The 25458-nt window shown below is 45.1% G+C and overlaps 1 protein-coding gene across 1 annotated transcript in view; it reads left to right on the top strand.

The window, feature by feature from the left end:
* Positions 1–533: 533 nt before the first annotated feature.
* LOC146870796 (uncharacterized) overlaps positions 534–25458 on the top strand; it is a 48298-nt gene continuing 23373 nt past the window's right edge. Inside the window, exons 1-4 of the mRNA XM_085646744.1 lie at positions 534–722; positions 886–990; positions 1384–1461; positions 2951–2975. The gene's annotated coding sequence lies outside the window, so the exon portion shown is untranslated. The remainder of the gene's footprint in view (positions 723–885; positions 991–1383; positions 1462–2950; positions 2976–25458) is intronic.

Below are 25458 nucleotides of genomic sequence, written 5' to 3'. Positions count from 1 at the left end.
CACAAAAATAAGTCTTATTTTTGTGAGAGAGAGAGAGAGAGATGTTTTAAAAACAAAAATAATGTCATGAGCAATGCCAATAGCTCTAACTTTAACAATGCCGAGACCATTGCATTGTAAATGCTTGTTCACCTTGTTGTTGGTCTACTGCGTTTTATGTCGAATCTGCGTGGATAGGTATCTTCTTGAATGTTTCATGGTGAGTGGTTGGACGAGGCAAAGCCTTTGTAAGGTACGTAACACTTATTTAGGACTATAGCTTTTGGAGGTTGATTTAAAATATTTATTTTGGTGTGGAAAATAAAATACAGTGTGTAGGTCTTTATGATTAGTTTACAAATATTTAGATGTGTTTTTGAATGTTTCTCAAACTATTTTCCAAATTGCTATTCCACGTAGTTTACTGTCGAATCTGCAGGGATCGGTACCTTCGAGAAGGTTCCGTGGTAAGCGGCAGAACAGGGCGGGGCGCTGCCTTTGTACATTAAGTTTAACTTATCTATTTTTTAGGTTTCTTTACGCATTATGTTTGGGGAGACATATAACGCAGTGTGTATGTCTCTATGCTAACTTTACAACAATTTGGCTGTGTTTTGGATGTTTCAAAATGCTTTTCTACATTGTTGATCTACCTCGTTTTTTTTTTCCGATTCTGCCGTCATCGGTATCTTCATGAATGTTCCGGTAAGCGGTAGAACAGGACGGGGTGCAGCCTTTGTAAGGTAAGTTGCACCTATTAAGGAGTTTGGGATGTTTGTATTTTGTTTGCACATTTATTTTGTGGAGAAATAGGACACAGTGTGTATGGCTTTATTCCATATGTTTGTTTCTTTTCGTCATTTGTTTTGCAGACCTTAATCACTGTTTGTCTGTTTTGGTTTTTAGGACTTTTTGAAGGCCCTCCAGGAAGCGAGCAATGGGGACACCTGCACAAGATAAGTCTATTTCGGGGCATGGATTAATAATAAAGGAACAGTTTTGTATGCTGCAGTAAGGAAAATTTTGTTGGATTTTGTAATATTTGTAATGTGCTTGTAATAATGTTGATTCGCGTACTTTCGTAGGGAATCTGCGGCCATTGCTATCTTCGGGGAAGTTGCTAAATTATGGTTACGAGAAGTTACACTTAGTTATTTGTATTTAATTTGCAAATGTACTTTTCATACAGTATTAACCAGTGTAGATTTGTCTATGCCGCCCCGTTTTCACTTAGGTTTGGTTTCGGCACCTATTCTGCGTTTTTGTTTTTTAAGGTCTACTGTATTTGTATTCTCTTTGCAAATTGAGATACAGGATTAAAACAGTGTGGATTTCTCTACACTGCTGCTTTTTCAATTATGATGTTTTCTGTACCTAATCTGCGTTTTTTAAATTTTTTTAAAGCCTGCTGTCAAGGCGCTACAGTAAGCAAGCAATACAAACAACTGGGACACTAAGAACAAGGATGCTGCTACAAGTGAGGTAACCTCCATTGACTTGCAATGGTTTGTTGCTTTTAGATTAAAACTGTGCTGTTTTCCAAAGAATGCTTCGGTGGTATACAGGGCGGGGGGGAGGGGAGGGGTAGTTGTTTTTAAGGTAAGGTTAACAGATTTTGTGTGTTTTGGAGTGCTTGCATTTGGTTTACATATATTTTTTGGGGCGGACTAAAGTCAAGAAACTTGAGGTGTTTATATGTCGTTTGTGTCGGACCAGCGGCCAGTCATATTTTTAGGAAAGTCGCATCGACCTTCCGAGGGTAAGTTACAGTTCTTGAGAACTAATAATTATTTGTATACAATTTACTCATTGAATTTCGTGAAAAATATAACACAGTGTGTATGTCTATGCATAGTATAAAAACATTTCATTTGCTTTTCATGTTTACAAATGCTTTTCTACATTGTTGATGTATGTTGTTTTTTTATTGAATCTGCGTTTTTTTAAAAACTTTTTAAATGTTTGTGGGTAGCGGTAAAACTGTCCGGGGCGCAGATTTTGTGATGTAAATTAAACTTACAAAAATGTCACTACAATTAAGGTAAAGTAGATGTACTTTGAATAGTTTGTTTGCTTTCCTTACATGTGTGCTTAGGTTAGAGCAAACTAAAAGGGTGTTTTATTAGCATTTGGACATGGTTTGTACTTTTCATTAGGCAACATGTGTCTAGGCACACATTTCCGTCCCCGCAGATACAATCTTTACAGCTAATTGTTAGGTGACTGGTCGGGGATACGGGATCTGTAATCTGTATCACCATTTTATCTCACTTCCGAATTAGCGAGTGAACGCCAAGTGGTATGTTTAGCGTGCATATGTTGGACCTTTTACACTCAGCTTCTTCCTCTCCAAACAAGGCAGTATAGACTTTTTAGGCCCTCCAACATTGTGTACCTTTACAATACAATATTTGTTGAATGTAGCTCTCTGTAGGGACTTTTTCGGTGTCATTATATGGATATATTGTCAAAATATAATCTTAAAGGACACTGTTGTAAATTGATATGCTTTAGCTACTATGGGATGTTAAAATTTATATCCCATTTGTGGGCATTTGCTTAGTAAAAGGTTGTTTAGCCTGTATCTATTACCATTGCTGTTTGTTTAAAGCGTCATCCAGTGCAAACAAATGTATACTTTTAATGTCTGCGCTTAATTTGTTTTAAATTACTACTCAATCTAAATACTTTATATCGACACGCAGCCGCTCTGCGCAGCTTTTCTTTCTTGACTATATATATTTTAGCAGCGCGGTTTGCAATGCGGTGCATCTATTAACACCCTTTCAGCCTCACTTCACTTTTACGATGTGTTACTTACATAAAAGATGTATTGTGTGCTTATGTAGAAAAAAGTTATTTGTTTTGAAACTGTCGAATATGCTTTTCTTATTTCGTTTTTTATTTATGTTCTTTTGTGTCAAATCTGCCTGGGTTGGTATATTGTGCAACGTTTCATGGTTACCGGTAGGACCGGACTGCGCAGCCACTGTAAGGTAAGGTCGATGTTATGTTTGGGGAGTGTTTTTTTCATTCATGCTGTTTGTGTAGCTACTGTGTTTTGAAAGCATATGTTTACTGTTTTTCCAGAAATTTCAAGGTGTATAGTATGCTTATGCAGAAAATACATATTTGTTTTGAAACTGTCGAATATGCTTTTCTTATTTTGTTATTTACGTTCTTTTGTGTCGAATCAGCCTTGGTTGCTATATTGGGTAACGTTCCATAGTTAGCGGTAGGACCTGACTGCGCAGCCAGTGTAAGGTAAGGTCGATTTTATATGTGGGAAGTGTTTTTTTCATACATGCTGTTTGTGTAGCTACTAGGTTTCTCAAGTACATGTTTACTGTTTTTCTAGAAGATGTGTGTTTAATGTTTTACCAAATCTGATCTACATTGCTGATTAACGTCGTTCTATGTATATTTATGTATGTACATACATATATGCGATGTGAATATGTATGGACATGACACTATACATAGGCATACAACAAATGCTCTAACTTGGACAAAGACGAGACCACCCATTTTTTAGTTCTCGGCTAGTGAAGGCTGCGCTTGCGCAGTCTCGCTTGCGAGATTTAATGACTTGGAGAAGAGGGGCTTGAACCCGCCCCTCTTCTCTCCTCTTCTCCATTGGCTGGCCTCTTAAATGCTGGCCAGCCATTGGAGAAGAGGCTTGTCTCGCAAAACAAGCCCCGTCCTTTTCAGATTCGGGGGCGTGTTTTTTTTTGTTACTTTTCGCTGGGCGTGTTTTTCTCTCCTCCAGCCAATGGCAAGAGGAGAGAAAAAGAAAAACACGCTCCCGAATCAGAAACCACCGCTGTGTTTCTCCGAGGCATTTCTGCTTCACCTCGGAGAAAGGCGGTGGTGTGCTTGTTTGCAGCCTCCTGTCTCGTTCTCGCAGCGGATAGCTCACTTCCTTGCAAGTTTCAAGAGCACCGGTAAAGTACAGTGTACTTACGCTTGCCTTGTTATACCCTGTTTTCTGAGAGCTTTTTAAACGTAATTGTTTACATGCTTTAGCCCGTGGCTGCTTCCGCCTCTTTTTCATTCCACTTCATGTTATAATCACTTTATAAGCTCTCCCCCCTCCTCCTAGCACACACAGCCCTTGCAGCAGTCTTCTTTTGGCCCATCGGCAGGAGCCGTCTGCTGCTTCAGCGCAGCCCTGCTCGGAGGGGACCAGGTCAGCAGACATATGGCAGGCACCGCATGCACACACTCACAGCGGCACGTGCCTCTCCCCCGGTACCAGCGCCCCGATCCTGAACTGCAGCAGAGCCCGCAGCCCCCGGTGCTTACCTGGGCTGCTGAAGCACTCCATGCCCTTGGGGTGCAGGGGGAGGTGCAGCCTTGCTCTTCGTTCTGGGGCCCAGACCGTAGGCTCTTTCCCGGGGCTCTGCCCGTGTCTGTGCAGAGGTTGCTTGCCTGTTTAGCACTGTGTGTCTTTCTGTGTGCTGGGGCCCTGGGTCGGGTTGTGCCTGCGTGGCCCCTCTATCGGTCTGTGTGCAGGCACAGTGCCTGGTATGGCACGTCTCCTCCCGGCCTCTGTCTCTGCCGAGGTCTGCTCTTGCAGCCTTGCCAAAGAAGCCGCTCTGCAGGCTGATCTCTCTCCACGCTCCTCAGGCTCTTGCCACTGCTGCTCAGCAAAAAAATGGGACCCCTTCAAATGAACTCAAGGTCAGGGAAAAAGGGGAAATAAACACTGACAAATAGTAAATCTTCCCTCACGACCTCTTTTTTTTTTAAAACAAACAAATTAATTGTACAAGGGAAAAATTCAGGTCTAAAAGCAATGATGCTACACACAAGAAAAAAGTTTTTTTTATAATAATTTTTGTTAATTTTATTTTTTGTTGTTTGACTTATTCAATTCGTCATTGATCAATTTAATACATTTATCATGATCAAATCATATATAATAAACACTGATTAAATTCATTACAGTAAAACAGCATCATATAGACAGCAATCCTAGGGCACATGAACTATAAAGCAAAAATATTATAACAACATACCTTCTCATTCATATCCATACCCACACATTCCACATTCATACATGAAGCAAAAACAACGACAATAGAAACTTCTTTTTTGTTTTCTCATGTACTCAACATTTAGAACATGAAATACGTCAATGTCATCTGAAATTAGTGAAACCACTGCAAAAGCAGGATCTTAGTATCACAAGATCAGTGGTCGACGCGTTTCGATGGCAATGTTGCCATCTTCATCAGGACCAGATGTATATTTCAAAAACAGAAAAGGCCCCAGGAAAACCTGAAACAACACGTAGATAAAAGGCAATAAATAATTGGCCCAAAATTTCCCTATATATTTATACAGAAAAGGAAATGCTTCACATGTTAGGTGAACACCAGTTTATCAGAAAACATAATGCATCAGAGCAGAATTGTAAAGTCCAAGTGAAAAGGGGGAGAGAAGAATTATTATACTAGAGAGGGAAAGCTGCATTTATAATTCTAATTTGGTAGCTCACTTTCCATTTATGCAGCTAGTTAGGTAGCTCACTTTCCATTTATGCAGCTAGTATGTAGTATGCAATAACGTACACATCGTGGTTCTAGAAAAAGAAACAGGAAAGGTAGTTTTTCAAATGCCACCACCAAGCACCCAGTGTAAGACCAAGGTGGTCCTATATTTAGTGATATTACTACCACTAAGTCGTTATTCAAAAAAGAAACTTACTTAAATTTCTTTTAAAAGATTTGCGACAATATGATTGACCCGTCTTTTGTGGGACATCCAATCCATCAAGGTTTATTGTGTCTCTAGATGTCCTTTAATCAAAGGTACAAAAAGACACATTGTATAATTCGCAGCAAGAATTGCAGATAATTCATTACAAAAAGAGTTCACTGTTCTGTTACCTGATTGGTTTGTCAAAAATATTCCTAACCTTCTCCAAAAGGTCACGGTTTGCTAAGTTTCGGTCTCGCGTACTACCAAGCTAGTGTGCCTGTATTTTCGATTTTGATCGTTAAGTAAAGGTTAGATACCCTTATTTAGATTGCTGGAAAAAAGAAAACAGATTCTGTTCGTCTGCATTAGGCTGGGTGGTAGCAATAATTGTTAAGCGCCCTTCATTGTTGCTTATTATCATTAATGTAAGGGGCGCAATTTCCTGAATGGCATACCCGTATCTAAAAAAGGGGTAAACCCTCTTTGTCTATAGTGGTGCGCAACCTCTAAGAACAATTTAACCTAATCCCATGAATTTATAACGATGATGTAATTTTTCGGAAAAGCGGAAAAAAGGGGGGGGAGAGATCTTTACATCAACACGCTAATTCCGATTGTCTTAGAATATTAGCATTATATAAGTCATCAATAATTGTCTAGGGACTGCTGACACTGTCTCATTATTCTAGCAGCGAAAGCGAGTGCGCAAGGACTCATATAGATTTAGAGTTGAACCAATAACACCCTAATCTCATAACTAACCTTTAGGTAAATTCTGAAGCAGGTCCGTTCACTGGACAATGAAGTACCATCAGATTGTCAAAGTCGAATCTAGGGATAACCGGACACAACCTAAAGTTACACTAGGCTATGTTTTAGTGTCGATAAATCAAAAGATTTTTTAAAACGCTACATTCTAATGTGTTAATACACGCGAACGGCTTACCTTCTATCCCATTCTCGTCTGCATACATCCTTGAGTGACCGACAACCGCAAACCGGCAGCACGCCAGCGTCGTGTCCCGCGCTACCTAATATACTTTAGCTTAACCAATTAGGAATAGTAATGTTAAATCAGTGGGTGCCATTCACCGCTACATTCAGTGGAAGTGAAAGAGGACTGCTTGTTATGATTTGTTAGGCACCATCTTAAAATAGGTTCCGTGTAATGGTTTCTTTAACAGTGACCGTTCTACGATCACGATTAGCGAGGTCAAAAGTTAGAAACTACATCCATTCATTAGTTTGGTTCAAACGATGTTAGGTGTTTTTGTAAAAATCGTGCAGAAAGCATTATGTTGACAATTTGCAGGCCAGACGTTTTTTTTAAATAAAAGTTTGTATAACTTTATTGTTCCTCGTTAGGGGATGGAGAACATTTCGTATGTCTTGTTGTCTCATAATACATTCCCTTGTTGGTATGCCTTACGAGATAGAGGCTATCGCCTCACATCGCGCACTTATCTATTCGGATCTCACCAATTTCAGCCAGTACCAGAATTGTCCAGTTCAAATGCGTTTGACCAAACCAATTATTGAACCGATGACATAGAGTCCATTGCCTGAACCAAAAAAAGTACAGGGGTGAAGAATCGACATGAGGGTCTGCTTTACATGCACAACTGCCCAATTAAACTCAAGACTAATGCTATAGGATTTGTCTACTCCACGTTCATCTGTTATTTCTGATATTTCAGAAATTAAGTACTGTGATAGTTTATTGGCTCACCTTATGATTCTAGGACAGATTACTCACCAGATTGTTTAGTATGAAATAGATATATTACATTTCCTTAAGATCACTAGTACCTCACCAGGTCTTGGTCACATACCACTGTATCTCTTGATTTAGACCTTTCTTCACACTGTTTAGAGTATACATCCAGAAAGTTTCACGTTGTTTGCGAATGGTTTCCATGGCTACCCCTCTTTTACTGTAGATTTTTTCTATGATAAGCCATTTGAAGTCACTTTCAAGATGGTCCTTCTCTATACAGTGTTGTACCAGTGGGGCTGTGAGTTTCTTATTTCTCACAGCTGATTTGTGCTCGCTGTATCTCACCCGAAATTCACGTGCTGTTTCACCGATATATGCTAATCCACATGGGCAGACTAGCATATATACAATGTTGTGACTCCTACAATTAGTTAGGGTTTTCAATTTCACCGTTTTGCCCTCATATTCAAAACAGTCAGTGACTAAGGCACTCTCACAGGCATGGCAGGAACCACACCTGTGATTGCCCAGAATCATGGGCAGACCTGTAACTGTTAGTTGACGTGCTGTGTTCGGTTGGTCTAGTCTGGTGTGCACCAGGAGATCGCGTAAATTGCGATTTCTGCGGTAAGCTACTATAGGTTGTTCCAGCTGAGTATCATTTTCATCGCTGTTCAGAATTTTCCAATTCTTCATAATAACATTCCTGATCTTATGATTCAGAGGTGAGTGATTGATAACACAGACCAACTGGTCCTTAGACGTACGGGCCGAACCTGCCAGTAGTGCCTCTCGATCATAATATTTGGCTCTCTTGTAAGCATGTCTTATGAGTCTATTGGGATAACCTCTGGCCACTGCTGCTATCACACAACCTCCTATAAACTATTATGAATATTTCACAGTAGCATTTTTTTTGTTTAGTCCAATCAGATTTTTGGATATAGTGCCAAACTGCGCTACATACACGAATAGCGTATAATGATAAAACAAACAGGCTGTAAACTGGAGGATTTCAAATATTGAGTGTATGACTGGAGGTCGTATCTGTCTCATGTTGTATACATAGCCATACATCGTATGCCTGGCATACTTTTCCAGAGCTCGCATACTTTTTTTCTTTACATTAATCTTGACTTGCAGTCTTAATATTTAAAAATTGCAACAACCTTTTTTTGTATATGGTAGTTTACATCTGGTATTGTATTTTGCAGGTTTAGATTAATCAATTTTTGTAGGGGCACATAGTGTCAGTACAGATAAAATATATCCGCTTTGCTTCAAGCTGTAGGACCATAATAAGGAAGTGACAAACATCACTATTCTGCCACCTATTGGCATCCCATGCAAAAAGCAATTACTGCATCCTTTTGAAGGGTGGCAATATTGTTTGTTTAATGCTTTGCATCACTATGTGGGAAAGGTAGGCATTGCTGTCAGACCCACTGGCACTACTTGTGTTGGAGGCGGTGACACCGTGAACAGTTTGAATTTATGCCAGGTTGGTGAATCCGAGACTTCCCTTCCACCTCCTGAAGGACATGCTTAAAAACAATTCCTTCTGCTTTGCCTAACCACATTGGGAAGCTATAGGAACGGACCACGTCTGCCTCTGGATTCAGCTCTGTGGATCAGCACAATTTTTTCTGAAGTGTTCTCTGAACCGGTGGATTAGACATGCAGCTGTGCTCCCACAGAGCACCATCTTAACATCCACCTGGAAAAGGAAATATCATTTTGACCTTTGAATAAGTAAAGATGCTTTATCTGATCTCAGGAAGGATACTTAAGTCACACAACACATGTTGCAGCACACATAAGCTGCAGGTACTAATTAGTATTTATTCGTTGAACTTAAGTACCATTTTTAGTAGATTTAATCCTGTTAATTTCTTTACATTGTTTTCCCCCCTATTTAAAAACGACCCTTGTGCTGAACTTCAACTTCTTCCACTTTGTAAAGTGCGATAGGTCTCGCATTTGGTAGAGTTTGAGCTATTGGCATTGTAAATGACAATGCCTTTTATTCATGTGTTGTTTTTCTAAACAGATAAATGAAAGGCATTGTTATTTACAATGCCAATAGCTTAAACTCTCACAAATGTGAGACCTATTGCATTGTAAATGCTTGTATTCTCTCTGAAGCCAGCTTTCTGGTGGCGGTGATTTCTCTTGCAAACGTTTGTACTCCACTCGGTGACGTTGATCGACCTACCATGGGCGGTACCGCTGTGTATCCCACAGTTCTGCATTGAACATTTTCTTTCTACTCACTTACATAACGTGTGGTCTTGCCCGTTTTCTTCCTTGCTTCACTTATTTACAAAGGTTTGATTCACCGTAGCCATTTCCCATGCTGCTTCTTTTCTTAGCCATTTCTGCTCCTCTTGTTTTCTTTCCCCCGGTTAGCTGCATCCCTCTTAGTATTTTGTTGCTCTGTGCCCGCCCCCGCATTTAACGGCCATCTTTGTCATTCTACTCCTCTCCACCCAGATCCCTTGCCACTTGCTTATTGACTCGTTCCATGCAGAGAACGCTTTTTTGTGCCTTTTAATCATACTTTTGCGAGTTTGTTTCCATATTTAACACTTCCTTTTCATACCCATTGTCTGTCGCTTCCACACTTTTTCATTACCATGTGGTTATCGTCATGCTTATTACTTTTATTTTAATTGTATTTTTTACGCGGTTTATTTCAAGTTTCCTCCTGTTCTATTTCACATTTTCCTCCCTCCCCCCCCGCCCTTCACTAAGTAGCAGTTTAACCTGTCCTATATTTCTGTAAATGCCTTGCTCTCTTCGTTGATGTCTTTCTGTCTGCCTTATTCCATGTCATTTTTACTTTATCCATGGTTTCTTATAAAATTCCACTCATTCTTTCGCACACAATTGGTGCAATTCGGTTCTTTCTGTAGTTTCTACTCTTATTTTATCAATACACTCGTTGGTGCCTCTTCTTTTTTTTTTGCGCTTTTAGTTTACTAGTTAGTTTAGCTGCAGTCTACTCTAACAACCCCCACCCCCCAGGTGACTGCAGCTCGATCTCGCATTTGAGAGTGATTAAGCTATTGACATTGTAAATAACAATGCTGTTTCTGTAAATGTTTTAAAACAAAAACATAAACAAAAATAATGTCATGAGCAATGCCAATAGCTCTAACTTTAACAATGCCGAGACCATTGCATTGTAAATGCTTGTTCTTCCTATTCTGGGAGATGCGTAATTGGGCCTGGGCTCTGTCTCACAGCCATCCCCAATCATCCAATTTTGTTTAGAAAGGTGGACTGCGTTGTGCAAGTACAATAGGGGCATGGTGAAGGGAACAAATTCTGTATTTGACACTGAGTAACCTTTGCCTACCGTCCTGTGCTGCATTGCATATTTCCATTTCTGTTCGGCATTGGAGAAAATAAGTTTTTTTATTCTGATTCACCTTTCCTGACTCCTGCAGCTGCTTATCAGATCAGGCTGTGACACAAGGAGTAGGTAAGAGAATGTGTTAATATTTGTCTTTATTTTTAAAATCTGCACAGGCCCAGCAAGGCAAATACTTTGTGTATGCTTCATTTAAATTGTTTTTATCATTATCATGGCCATGGATGCAAGACAACAATAAATGTCCAGAGAACTGGTGATTAATGATCCTGCTGGAGAGCAGTCCTTTGCCTGTTGGTAGTTTTGAAATGCAGATAAGCTGTATTTTATTTAGATAGCTCAGTGGGTTACTGCCTTTGTCACAGAGATTCTTGTGTTACTTGCAGTTCAGAAGTTACAATCCTAACATAGAACAGTAGTGAGCAGTTGGCCTGGCATATGCTGGTCACTAGTTATAGTGGCCACCTTGCACCAGTCCAATTCGACTCTTATGGTAGATAGGTTTAAGACAACCTTTTAAAGAAAGCTATCCTAGTGATAGCTGTGGAGAGCAGCCTTCAGGCTAAATCTCAGATGAATGTAAAGCAGCTTGTTTTACCTTATAATCACTTGAATTACCAAATGAAAGGACACCGCACAGGTATATATATCAAATATATATGTATTTATTTCTAGACACACTCTACTAATCTCTTTATGAGATTAGAAGCCAGGAACACATTCAAATATCAACGTTTCACAATAAGTTAAGCACAAATATGGCTCGGGCCCTAGGGGCGTACCAGACCATATACTAAAAAAGAGGTTTAGTAAAGTTGACTTGCAAGGGGACAAGGCCTAGGGCCTGTAGAATCGCTGGGGCTTCACTAATCCACCCAAGGCAGGTAAGTAAAAGACCCACGGGAGACGCGTGCAGTGTGAGAACACAGCCGCGGGTTCCCTATTGATTACAATGGAGCAAGTGGCGGTTGGATTTTTAAAGTTTTAGGGTACTTCGAGGAAGTCTACAAGCAAGCCACTTACAAGGTAAGTAATTAGAGGGCCAACACACACTAGGGCACTGGAGTGCACGAGTTACCTCACCCAGGGAAGCCGGGTGCATAGGTGTCTTTTGGTGTCGGGTCGCGTCGCTGTTTTCTATGGAAGCCAAAGAAGATTTGCTGCTTGCGAAGACTGAAGAAGTGTCCGGTGGAATCCAAGGCTGGATTCAAGATGAAGATGACCTGAAAACAGAAGGGACAGTGGTCACAGTCACTTGCCAGTGACCCGGGGCCAGGAAGATGGATGCCCACGGATGTCGGGTAATTTCAGGTGCTTGAGGGTATTTTGACTCTTCGCCCACGAGGTCCAGGAGAGATTGACGATGACCAGCAGCTGGATTCGGAGTGTCTCACAACGTCTGCAGCTAACTGAGGTGTCGGCAACAGCAAGTCTTGTGAAAAGTGAATAAAGTCAATGGTGCAGACCAGCAAGTTCTGAGGGACTCACCCAGCGAAGGTGAGTAAGGCAGGCCTGGAGCAACTAGAGGAGCCCTTTGGTTTGATAAAGTCTTCAGGGGACCCACAAGCCAAAGAAGATTTGTTGCTTACGAAGACTGGAGAAGTGTCCGGTGGAATCCAAGGCTGGATTCAAGATGAAGATGACCTGAAAGCAGAAGGGACCGTGTTCACAGTCACTTGCCAGTGACCCGGGGCCAGGAAGATGGATGCCCACGGAAGTCGGGTGATTTCAGGTGATCAAGGGTATTTTGACTCTTCCACCACGAGGACCAGGAGGTGTCGACGATGGCCAGGAGCTGGATTCAGAGTGTGCCAGGAAGTCTGCAGCTTACTGAGGTGTCGGCAACCGGATTGGAGCCAACAAGCCTTGGCAACAGCAAGTCTTGTGGAATTCAAGAAAAGTCAGCGGTGCAGACCAGCAAGGTCTGAGGGACTCACCCAGCAAGGGTAAGTCAGGGCAGGCCTGGAGCAACCAGGGGAGCCCTTTGGTTTGATGAAGAAGTCTTCAGGGTACCCACAAGCAAGGGATCACAAAGATGCCTCATGAGGATTTGCTTCACAGGAGCCCACGGTCACTCGGGACGAGGTAGGCCTCTGATTTTTGAGGGAAATCCTGCTGGAGGCTTGGGCCACAATCGGTCCAATGCACAAGTTCGTAGAACGTCGTGATGGGGTTGCACTCGACAATAGTGCACGGTACCCAGGTATTGCTGTTTTCTCGTCACTCGTGGGGTCCAGACGCCACAGCTTCACTGGCGACTCAAAATGGCCAACGAGAGGTCATTAAATCCACTTCTGGGGTTGCAGGGACTTCGGACTCCGGCGGGAGCGGGAAAGTCTGCGACCGTTGATTCAAGTTTTGGTGCCTGCCAAGCAGGGGAGTCACTCCTTGACTCCAAGGGAGATTCTTCCATCTTCCAAAGGTAGTGGAACGTTGAAGGGCCAGGATTCTTCTTGTAAAGCGTCGTCCAGGGTTATCTAACTTGCAATGGCAAGGTGTACCTATCTTATAGTAAAAGAAAGGGAGGGACTAGCTCTATGACCACTCCTCTAGGAGGGTCTGGGGGGTGGAGGGTTACACCCACTTCCCTTTGTCCAGTTTCACGTCAGAGCAGGGGCTGGTAGCCCCTGAACCGGTTTGAGCTGCCATATGCACAGAGGAGCCTACTGCTCCCCCAGTGCAGGACTTCAAAGCACTCTAAGAGTGCACCCACCCAGCTCCAATACACTAAATCCTGTCTGGAAGGTGGTGACACCTCCCTGTGACAGGATGCCTATTGTTGGGCCTCCTCCACTGCGAGTTTCAGTGTCTGTGCTGGTGGCATCCATTTTGTGATGCCAGGGCTCTTTCAGATTTCTACCGTATTACCACAGTAGGTACATGTCACCTGCTCTAGAAGGGTGGGATCATATTCCCACATACTGGTGTGGGGGTATGATTCCAAGATGTTTGACACCAAACACGACATGTTTTGATGCAGTCATTCCAAATTTAGCATTAACCGGGAGGTTATAATGCACTTAAGAGTATATGGTTTAACCGCATCCACAAACAGCCACAGGGAATAGACCCTGCCAGTTGCAGAGGGGCCCTGCTCAGGCAGAGGCACCCCCTCACATTGTAAACCAAGCACCCTGCCCTCAGGTTTGATAGGGCCTGCCCTGCCATAGGGGTGGCTGATAGGTTTCTATGTATGTGTATGGTGAGATATAGGAACCTATACCTCTGTGAGGAGTGCTACCACTACCTCACCCAGGCTGCAGTAGCAGGCCTGAGGTGTCAGATTGTGAGTGCTTCCCAGGGGTGGCATAATACATGCTGCAGCCCCTGGTAGGCCTGTGAAATACCTATGCCCTTTGTACCTAAGGTACCATGTACTAGGGGCTCATAAGGCACCACAGTAACCAATCGCTAGTGCATCTAATATGCACTCCAAGTCATTTAGAGAGAACAGAGAGACTGGGTCCCTGATTAGCAGGGACCCAGCCTGACTATAGCCAGAAACCAGTGTTAACATCAGAAAAAAAGTGGGGGCAACATAAGTGCAGATCCTACTCTCCTACAGAGAGGAGGAGTCAGATGATTACAACAGTCTGAAGAGTGCCTTAATTGATGGGTTTGGCCTAACCACTGAGCAATACAGGTTAAAGTTCATGGATACCCAAAAGGCACAGACTCAGGACTGGGTTGACTTTGTAGATTGTGCTACTAAGGCCCTGGAAGGTTGGTTACTTGGCAGTAAAGTACATGACTATCACGGATTGTACAATTTAATTATGAGGGCGCAAACCTTAATAATTGTCAATCAGCTGTTGCACCCTACCTGGTAGGCTCTGATCTGACCTCTCCCCAAGAATTGGAAAGAAGGCAGACAAGTGGGTTAGAACCAGGTTGAGGCAGAAGCTACAGAACCAAAGTGGTGAACCCAAGAAGGAAGATCCTAAAAACTCTGATAAGGGTGGGGAGAAGGGTAAAGTCCAGAAGTCTTCACAAGGCCCCCAAAAATCTTCTTCAGGTGAGGATTCACAGTCTAACAAGGGAAAGGCCAAAAGAAACCTTGGTGCAAAATCTGTAAACAGAAAACTCACTGGACCAGTGACTGCACCAAGTACAAAGAATCTACTCCAGCCACCATTGCCCCTAAGGCAACTGTTCCCCCTAGCACAGCTACAATAGGTGGTGGCAATGTTCACAATAAGGGTGTAGTAGGGTTGACCCTGGTTTCTGAGATGGACTCTGGCCTAGACAGAGTTCCAACTCAGGCTGTGTTGGTCTGTGATGGGGGCATGGATATGTCCCCCTTTGTGAGCCCTAGTAACCTGGGCAAATGCAGACAACAGCCTTTAATAAATGTAGTAGAGGCTTGGGCATTCAGGGACACAGGAGCAAGTGTCACTATGGTGACAAAAGATCTTGTGGATCCTGGGCAGATTATACTTGGTGAAATGTATCAAGTGACCAATGCTAGCAATGTCAGAACAGACCATTCTCTGGCAGTTCTTAACTTCTCCTGGGGAGGGGTAACTGGCCTTAAGAAGGTGGTGGTAAGTGCAGACCTACCAGTACAGCACATGCTTGGCAATGATCTAGAGACTTCAGCTTGGGCTGAAGTGGAGCTCAGGACACATGCAGAAATGTTAGGGATCCCTGCTCATGTCTTTGCTGTGACTAGGTCACAGGCCAAAATGTCTAAAACTGGACAGGCCCTGGATTCTGGAATAATGGACCAGGTGCCTCCCAAGAGGAGGAGAAGTAGGGTTAAGGTAGTGCCTTCCCACCTGACTCAGAATGCTGATCAGTCTCCTCAGGGAGATGATCTTGAGCCTGAAGAAGGAACTGTCCCAGAGGAGCTTGAACCTGACCAGGTTGAGTTCTTGGGGACAGGGGGCCCTTCCAGGTCTGATCTGAGCCAGGAGCAGAAAACCTGCCCCTCTGTTGAACCCCTCAGAAAGCAAGCGGCTGATAAGGCTGCTGGGAATGCTAGTGGCACCCATAAAGTTTATGCAGAGTGTAGAGACCCCAAGCCTGGTGCATCCAGGAGATTGGTTAGACCCCTGAAGTTAAGGGGCTTCATATTGACACTAGCCCACGATATTCCCCTAGCAGGACACCTGGGCCAGAACAAGACTAAGGACAGAATTGTCCCTCACTTTCACTGGCCCCACATGTCTGAAGACACTAAGGAGTTTTGTCGCTCCTCTGTGACCTGCCAAGCCAGTGGCAAGGCAGGTGAAACCACAAAGGCCCCCCTGATACCACTACCTGTGGTGGGGGTTCCCTTTGAGAGGGTTGGGATTGACATTGTTGGTCCCATGGATCCTCAAACAGCATCTGGGCACAGGTTTATAATGGTAGTGGTGGACCATGCCACCAGGTACCCAGAAGCAATTCCCCTAAGGACCACTACAGCACCTGTGGTGGCAAGAGCTCTCTTGAGTGTATTCTCAAGAGTAGGTTTTCCTAAGGAGGTAGTATCTGACAGGGTGGCAAACTTCATGTCTAGTTACTTGACTGCTATGTGGAAGGAGTGTGGCGTGAACTACAAGTTCACCACACCCTATTACCCACAATGCAATGGTTTAGTTGAAAGGCTCAACAAAACCTTAAAGGGCATGATTAAAGGACTCCCAGAAAAGCTTAGGCGAAGATGGGACATACTCTTGCCCTGATTTTTATTTGCATAAAGGGAGGTGCCTCAAAAGGGGGTTGGTTACAGCCCTTTTGAACTTTTGTTTGGTCACCCTGTCAGGGGTCCATTGTGTCTGGTTAAGGAAGGATGGGAGTTACCTCTCAAGCCCCCCAAACAGGACATAGTGGACTATGTACTTGCTCTCCGCTCCAGGATGACTGAGTATATGAAAAAGGCAACCAAAAACCTTGAGGCTAGCCAGGAATTGCAAAAAGCCTGGCATGACCAAAAGGCTGTACTGACTGTCTACCAGCCAGGACAGAAAGTGTGGGTGTTGGAGCCTGTGGCCCCAGCAGCCCTCCAGGACAAATGGAGTGGCCCCCATACAATTGTTGAACAGAAAGGGGAGATTACCTACTTGGTAGACCTTGGAACCCCTAGGAGTCCCCACAGGGTACTTCATGTCAACAGACTAAAACCATATGTTGACCGGGCAGACATGGGCTTGCTCATGGCTACTGATGAAGGACAGGAGGAAGAGAGTGACCCACTCCCTGACCTGCTTTCTCAGAACCCTGATGATGGGTCAGTTGATGGTGTAGCCTTGGCAGGCAGCCTCACTGCCCAGCAGCAAACTGACTGCAGAAAACTTCACAGCCAGTTCAGACATATGTTTTCTCTGACTCCAAGTCAGACCTCCTGGTACACTCATGAAGTGGATACTGGGGACAGTCTACCTGTGAAGCATAAGATCTACAGGCAACCTGACCATGTCAGGGACTGTATAAGGACAGAACTCCAAAAGATGTTGGATTTGGGAGTCATTGAACCCTCAGATAGCCCTTGAACTAGTCCAGTAGTCCTTGTGCCTAAACCTCACACCACAGATGGCAAGAGAGAGATGAGGGTTTGAGTAGACTACAGGGGACTCAATGCAGTCACTAGGACTGATGCCCATCCCATCCCCAGGGCAGATGAGCTAATAGATACTTTGGCCTCAGCCAAGTTTCTAAGCACATTTGACCTAACAGCTGGCTTCTGGCAGATCAGACTAGCTGATGATGCAAAGGCATAGACAGCACTTTCTAACCCTAGTGGGCACTATCAATTTGTGGTAATGCCCTTTGGTTTGAAGAATGCACCTGCCACTTTCCAAAGGTTGGTGAATCAAGTCCTTATAGGCCTGAAAGACTATAGTGCAGCATATCTAGATGATATTGCTGTCTTTAGCTCCACCTGGGAGGATCACCTGGTCCACCTGAGGAATGTTTTGGAAGCCCTGCAAAAAGCAGGCCTAACTATCAGGGCTACTAATTGCCAGATAGGGCAGAGTTAGGTTGTGTACCTGGGCCACCTTGTAGGTGGATGCCAGGTTCAACCATTGCAGAGCAAAATCCAGACCATAATGGACTGGTTTGCTCCAACTACCCAGACTCAGGTGAGAGCCTTCTTAGGCCTGACTGGGTACTATAGAAGATTTGTCAAGGGGTATGGATCAATAGTGACACCCCTGAGTGACTTAACCTCTATGAAAATGCCCAAAAAGGGCTGTACTGTCACAGTTGAATGATGAAGGTCAGGATCAACCAGTAACTTTCATAAGCAGAAGGTTGACCCCAGAGAGAAACGTTGGTCAGCCATTGAGAGGGAGGCCTTTGCTGTGGTTTGGGCTCTGAAGAATTTGAGGCCATACTTATTTGGTACTCACTTTATTGTTCAGACAGACCATAAGCCCCTCTTATGGCTAAAACAGATGGGTGAAAATCCCAAATTGCTCAGGTGGTCCATTTCCCTACAGGGGATGGATTATACAGTGGAACATAGACCTGGGAGTGACCATGCCAATGCAGATGAACTCTCCAGATATTTCCACTTAGAACATGAAGACTCAACTGGTCAAGGTTAGTTTAAAGTCCCTGCGTTTGGGGAGGGGTTGTGTAGGAGAGTAGGATCTGCTTCACATGTTTACCCCCACTTTTTGCTGGTGTTTCACTGTTTTTTTTACTTTAGTCGGGCTGGGACCCTGCTAATCAGGGTCCCAGCCTAGCTGCTTCCTCTCTAAAATGATTCCATGTACTTTAGGTACAGTTCCGATTGGATCTGAGATGCCCTTATAAGTCCCTAGTATATGGTATACTATGTACCCAGGGCATAGGTACCCCAGAGGCCTACCAGGGGCTGAAGCATGTATTATGCCACCCCTGGAAAGCCACCCAAAATGACACCACAGGTCTGCTACTGCAGCCTGGGTAAGGTGGTGCCTGCACCCCTTACTGTGATATAGGTTACGTAGATCACTATATATATATACACACACATATAAACCTATAAGTCACTCCTATGACAGGCCTTATCAATCCTGAAGGCAGAGTGCTTGGTTCTTATGTGAGAGGGTGCCCCTGCATGAGCAGAGCCCCTCTGCAGCGTTCGGAGACCCTTCTCTGATGCTATTTGCAGTACAGCCTGACCATATACTCTTAAGTGCATTGTAACCAAACGGAAAATGCTAACTTTGGACTGGCTGCACGGAAACATGTTGTGTTTGGTGTCAAACACCTTGGAATCATACCCCCACACCACTAACTGGTGTGGGAGTATGATCCTACCCTTCTATGACAGCACTGGTATACCTGGTAGAAACTTAATAGAGTCCTGACATCACAAAATGGATGCTGCAGCCACAGACATGGGTCTGGCCTCCTGCTGCTGACCGAAACTCCTGCAGGGGAGGCATGGACAATAGATTTCCTGTCACAGGGAGGTGTAACCACCTCCCAGACAGGCTTATGTGTATTGGGGCTGGGTGGGAGCACTCTCTGAGTGCTTTGAAGTCCTGTACTGGGGGCACATTTGGTGTCCCTGTGCATAGTCCAGCTCAAACCAGTTCAGGGGCTTCCAGCCCCTGCTCTGGCGTGAAACTGGACAAAGGAAATGGGTGTAGCCACCCCTCTTTCCTAACCCTCCCATAGGTGGGTCTCCAGAGTATGTCCAACCCCCTACCTTAGTATAAGTATGGGACCCCAGTCCTTAGAACTTCAGATTACCCTGGACGAAACTCTGAAGCTGAATCCTGGACCTTCAATGCTCTGCTCAAGATCAGAGGACTGAAGAAATCTCCCTTGGGGTCAAGGAGTGACTCCTCTGCTTGGCAGGCACCAACAAAACAATTTGCCGGTCTGCATCATCGAAGCTCCTGCCAGACTCGGAAGTATTTGCAGCCCAGGAAGAGGATTTACAGACATATCAGAGGCCGACCCGAGTCCCCAGCAAAGCTGAGACCCGCAGCCCTCGTGAGTAGCGTGGAACTCCTGGTCACCGTGCATTTCTACAAGTGCATTGACTTCTCGACGTCTTTTGAAGTTGTGCTTGGGCTAACTTGTAGCCCCTACCCCGAGCACTGAATCTACCAAAGATTGTCAGCCTGGTCATTCCGAGTGACCTGTGGGTTGCCATTTTGTGTTTCGTCTTGAGGTCCCTTTGCGATCCCTGGTCCATTGAATGGTGGGTCCCTGAGGGGGTAACTTTGTATTTCCTTGGGCTTTCCTGGTTGCTCCAGACGTGCCCTAACTCCCCACCAAGTGGTGAGTCCCACAGATCTTGCTGGTCTGCACCGAAGCATCTTTCTCGTTTCTGTATGGGTTGCTGTTGCCAAGGTTTGTTGTGTCCAATCTGGGCACCGACACTGCAGCACTCGACATCCTTTGTGGGACAGCTCGAATCCAGCTCCTGGTTGTCCTCAACACCTCCTGGTCCTCGTGGCTAAAGAGTCAAGCTTCAGCTCCTTCACCTGAAATCACCCGACATCGGTGGGCATCTGCTCATTGCCTTCCTGGTCACTAGCAAGTGACCCAGACTCTGTCCCCTGTGCTTTCAGGTTCTTCTCATCTTAGATCCAGGCTTGGATCTCTTCAGACACTTCGCATCTTCACGGCAGCAGCACATCTTCGCCAGCTCCCATTGAAATCGACGACGCGACCCGACACCAAAAGACATCTAAGCACCTGGCTTCCCTGGGTGAGGTAACACGAGTACTCCAGTGCTCCCGTGGGTGCTAGCCCTAGAACTTCCTAAGTACAAAAGGGTTTGGTCCTGACTCATTTCTAAGTGTCCCTAATCTTTAAAAATCTAACCGCGACTTTCCCAATAGAAGCTAACAGGAGCTTGCAGCTGTGTTCACACACTGCACACGGCCCCCGTGGGTCCCCTGTGTCACTACCTTGGGTGGTTCCTTGGGGTCCCAGCGATTCTACAGGCTCTAGGTCTTTTGTCTAGTTAAGTCGTGGTTCTTATACCACTATTTTAGTATATGGTTTGGCTCGCCCCTAGGGCCTGACTTGTATTTGTGCTATTTTACTGTGATTATTGAAGTGTAACTTATGTATTTTGACCTCTAGTCTCCTAAATAGACTAGGAGGGTGTTTTTAGTAATAAATACATATATTTTATATATATACCTGGTGTGGATATCTTTCATTTAGTGACTCAAGAGATTATAGACTGGTAAAACAAGCTGCTTTACATTCCTTCAAGACTTAGCCTGAAGGCTGCTCTCCATAGCTACCACTAGAATAGCTTTCAATAAAGGTTGTCTTTAACCTATAACCAATAAGGGGTTGTTTGGACTGATACAGGGTTCCCAATATAACTAGTGGACAGCATATATCAGGCCAACTTCTCACAAGCACCATAGGCCAGATCTCCATGTGGGACTTGGCCCTTTTTGGCTAAAATTCCCTAAACTTTTTGCTTTTCCCCTTTTTTCTGACATGTGTTGCCAACTTAGATGCTTTGGATACTTTTCCACTGCTAAAACAGTGTCAAAGTGCAAGTGCTCCCAGTATACAGTGTAATGGTAATTGGTTGTCCATTATTGCTAGGTTGTATTACTAGTGAAGACCCTAGTAAAGTTCACTATGTGAGCCAGGGCTAGTAATGCAAATGCTACTGGTGGGCCTGCAGCACTTATTGTGCCACCCACTCAAGTAGGTTTGAAAAGGGAACTCAGGCTTGCCATTGCAGGGCCTGCGCCCAGTTTCCTAAACTGCCATGTTTTCACTTACCAGATCCTGCCCATCCCTTTCCATACACATCAGGCACACCTATGGTAGGTCTAGGCTACCCCCTGGACAGGGTGCAGTGCATGTGAAAGGTGGGACATGTACCAAGGTGTGTACCATGTCCTGGCAGTGAAATAATCTCCATTTCGTTTTCACTGCTGAAAGGCCATCTTGCACATTAGAATAGAATGGGAAGGCTGTGTAATATGTTTCCCAGCCTATCCTCCCAAAGGCTTAAGATGGAAAGGTGAAGTTTAGTATGCCTGAACTCACCCTGTAATATCACATCTTTTTATGAAGATGGTTTTTGCATTATGTGTTTCTAAGCCACTCTTTCAGAAGTGGCTGGGTTTTTGTGCCTTAAACATTTCTGAGTGTCTCTGCCTGGTTGTGGATTGACTGGCTGGATTTGAAAGTGATAGGATCTGGGGAATGTCTTGACGCAGGGGAGGTGGTGAGACAGCACAGGCTGACCTGCATCTGGAGTGTAGGGGGAGGAGTAGCCCTAGAGGTGAAGAGGCCTGGGCTGGTGCTATAAAACAATTGTCCCATCTCCTGCTGAGTGATTGAGAATTCAGACCCCCACTAACCAAAGGAAGAAGGTGTCACTGGTAGGGAGGCACCCAGAACTGGTTTGAGCAGGGGTCAGTGCCCCCTGTAACAGAAAGACTTAAAAGCCATTGAGAGGTATAACTATGCGAGCTGAAGCCCCTGCACTTTGGAGAATGGCTTGATCAAGTGTGAACAAGACTGGAGCTACTTTGTGGTCAAGAGGACCTTTGCCAAGGAAGAAACAACTGAAGAGACTGATGGATAGGACTGCTCTTGCTGTGTGTTCTGGGGCTGGCCTGCAGTTTGCTGTTTCAACCAAGGAAAGGCTAAAGGGATTTTGTGGTGTGCTGTGTCCCCCTGCTTGAAGGACTTTGCTGTGTGCTTTGTCCTGAAGTAACTATCCCCAAGGGCCCGAGGTGAGCTGGCTCCCTGTTCAGAAACACAGGAACACAAAAGTTTCCAGAGAAGAGTCTCTGAGACGCTGTGTGCGTGTGCTCTGTCTAGCCTAAGACCTTCGTAAGTTGTGCCCTGTGATCTTGGGCACCTGGAGTTCCAACCGAGACTCAGCGACACGCTGTGCGTGTGTTTGGTGCAGGCTGAGTCCTTCGAGAGAATCGTCCTGGGAACATGTGCACCTGGAAGCCAAGTAAGTCTCAGCGACGCAGTGTGCGTGTGCTTGGTGCAGCCTGAGACGTTCGCATGGATTGGCCCGCGATCGTGCACACCAGAAGAGCAAGTGTATCTCAGCGATGCTGTGTGTGTGTGCTGTTTGCAGCCTGAGACCCTCGCCAGAAGTGCCCTGTGACCGGGGGCACCCGAAGATAAAGTGTGTCTCAGCGATGTTGTGTGTGTGTGCGCTTTCTACCGCCTGAGACCTGCGCAAGTTGTGCCCTGTGATCGTGGGCACCAGAAGATAAAGTGTGTCTCAGCGACGCATTGTGCGTGTGCTTTCTACCACCTGAGACCTGCGCAAGTTGTGCCCTGTTATCGTGGGCACCAGAAGATCAAATGTGTCTCAGCGACGCTACGTGCGTGGGTCGTGTGCAGCCTGAGACTCTCGTGAGGAGTTGTCTGGTTATCGTGCACCCGGGGTTCCCATGAGTCTCATTGACTCTGAGTGCGGGTGTAGTGTGCAGCCTGGGATCTTCCCATTGCCCGGAAATTCAAAGAGATTGCATCGGAGGCCCGAGTCGCTGGGAGAGGAGAGAGGGTTCGCGCCACCCAGGTAACGTGTCTCAGCTCCTGGGGCGGGGCAGGGGCTCGGAGGGAGACGCTCTGGGCCTCTTTCCCCGCCCTGCAGCGCAAATCTCTGCTTCGGCTCGGATTGCAGCCCGTGTGCCAAGGGAGTGGCAGCACAGGGGCCGGAGTGCGAAGCTGCATTTACTGTGTTCTATCTTACCCGTGTGGGGGGGGCAACTGTGGTGGAGATTAACCGCAAACCAGCACGAGTGGCGAAGAGACCGCCGGAGGCCCCGTGAACGGTGCTTGAGTAGATTACGTATTGCATTATTTCTGCATAACGGAGTATCTGATGATTGTATGATGCATTGCCTTATTTCTGCAAAATGGACTGCCTGTTTGTGGTATTGCCCATTGCATTAGTTTAGCATAACAAACTGTCTGGTAGGTGTGTTACGCATTGCACTAGGTTTGCATAACGAACTGCCTGAAAGGTGTGTTACGCCTTGTCTTAGTCCTGCATCACGAACTGCCGGATAGTCGTATTACACACATTGCATTAGTGTTGCATACCGAACTGCCTGATATATGTGTTCCGCATTGCATTAGTTTCGCATAATGAACTGCCTGATAACTGTATTACACGTTACAATACTTTTTCCTAACCGAGAATCTCTCTAGGAGCTGCCCTGCTTGTAAGTTCTGCTTTGGCATGAAGGAGGGTATTTCCGCCTTATGTCCTGAGCGATCAACTACTATTCTGGCTTATTAATTCACGTTCCTTGGTGAAACACGCTCTTGACATCCACAAACTTTTGTCAGACGAATCTTTAGACCTGCTATTTATCACTGAAACATGGCTTAACGAATCCTGTGCCCCCTCGATTGAACAGTCTATTCCACTGGGTTTTAAAATTGCAAGATTGGATTAGAAAAGAGGGAGAGGGGGTGGAACTGCTGTAGTATTCAGACACTTGGACCTTTTCTGGGGAAGCCTCGTTGGAGCTAGTAGAAGGGGAGGCATTCGATTTTTCTATCATAATGTCCTCCCATTTCACTCTAGGTGGCACGCTGGCATATGGCCTGCCTGGACCCCGGGTGCTTTGCTTAAGGCCCTAGATGATGTGATCATTCCCCGCGCTTTGCGTTTTCCCAATTTCCTCCTTCTCGGTGATTTTGATATTCATCTTGACTGTATTGATGCTCCCGGTGTCAGGGAACTTAATGATCTGTTTGATCTGGCTCACTTAACTCAGTGGATTAAACCCCCCACGCATCAAGGGGGCCACCTAATCGATTTGGTCTGTTCCAATTTTGATTTATTAGCATTGGACCCTTTGCCGGTCACCTGGTTCGACCATTATTTAATGCATTTCTCCTGGTCTATAGGGAAATTTTCACCCAGTTCTATTCCTGCTTACAATTTACAGACTCACAGGATTGATATTCTTGCCCTTTCGGAGACCCTCTCGTTGACCGGGCTGCCGGCCAACAATGATCTAGAAGATGCAGTTGCCGGTTTTTCTTCATGGATTAGCCTTGGCGTCAGGGCTGTGTCGAAAGCCCCCTCTGCTAGTCAGCCGAGGATAATTCCATCTAAACCATGGTATTCAGCCTCTCTTAGAGATCTTAAACTGGCATGCAAGGCATTGGAGTGGCACTGGCATCGGGACTATTGCCCTTTGGCAAAAACCACCCTGCGTAAAGCCCAGAGGAACTATTATGCAGCCACTGGAGCAGCCAAAAGCAGCTTTTATGCCGCGCGAATTGCTAAAGCCAGTAACAATAGCAAAGATATCTTTTCTATTGTTAGAAGTTTTTTATCTCCCGTCTCTGAACAAACTACTCTCCCAGCCACATCTGAATGGTGTGATGAACTGTCCTCTTTTTTTATTGAAAAAATTTCAGACGATCCAAGACAGTCTTGGATCGGACCCTCCTCCATTGACTGACCCTTCTTACTCGTTATTCTCAGCTCCCATAGCTCCCTCCCTTCTTTTCACTAAGTTCACACCCGTAGCTGAGTCAGACACCTTGGCCATCCTAAAATCTCTTAAATCGGGGTCTCCATCCGACCCCGTTCCTGCCAGGGTGTTAGCCGGTGTTGCTGAGGTGGTCTCTCTTGAGGCCAATAGAATTATAAACTTATCTCTCCAGACAACTGTTGTTCCGAGGAGCTGGAAACAGGCCCAACTCCTACCACTTCTGAAAAAACCCTCACTAGACCCGACTAAGCTAGCTAGCTACGGTCCCATTTCTCTTC

The sequence above is a fragment of the Triturus cristatus genome, chromosome 1_1 (genome assembly GCF_964204655.1).
Source record: "Triturus cristatus chromosome 1_1, aTriCri1.1, whole genome shotgun sequence".
NCBI lineage: Eukaryota > Metazoa > Chordata > Amphibia > Caudata > Salamandridae > Triturus > Triturus cristatus.
This window is presented reverse-complemented; position numbering and strand designations above follow the sequence as displayed.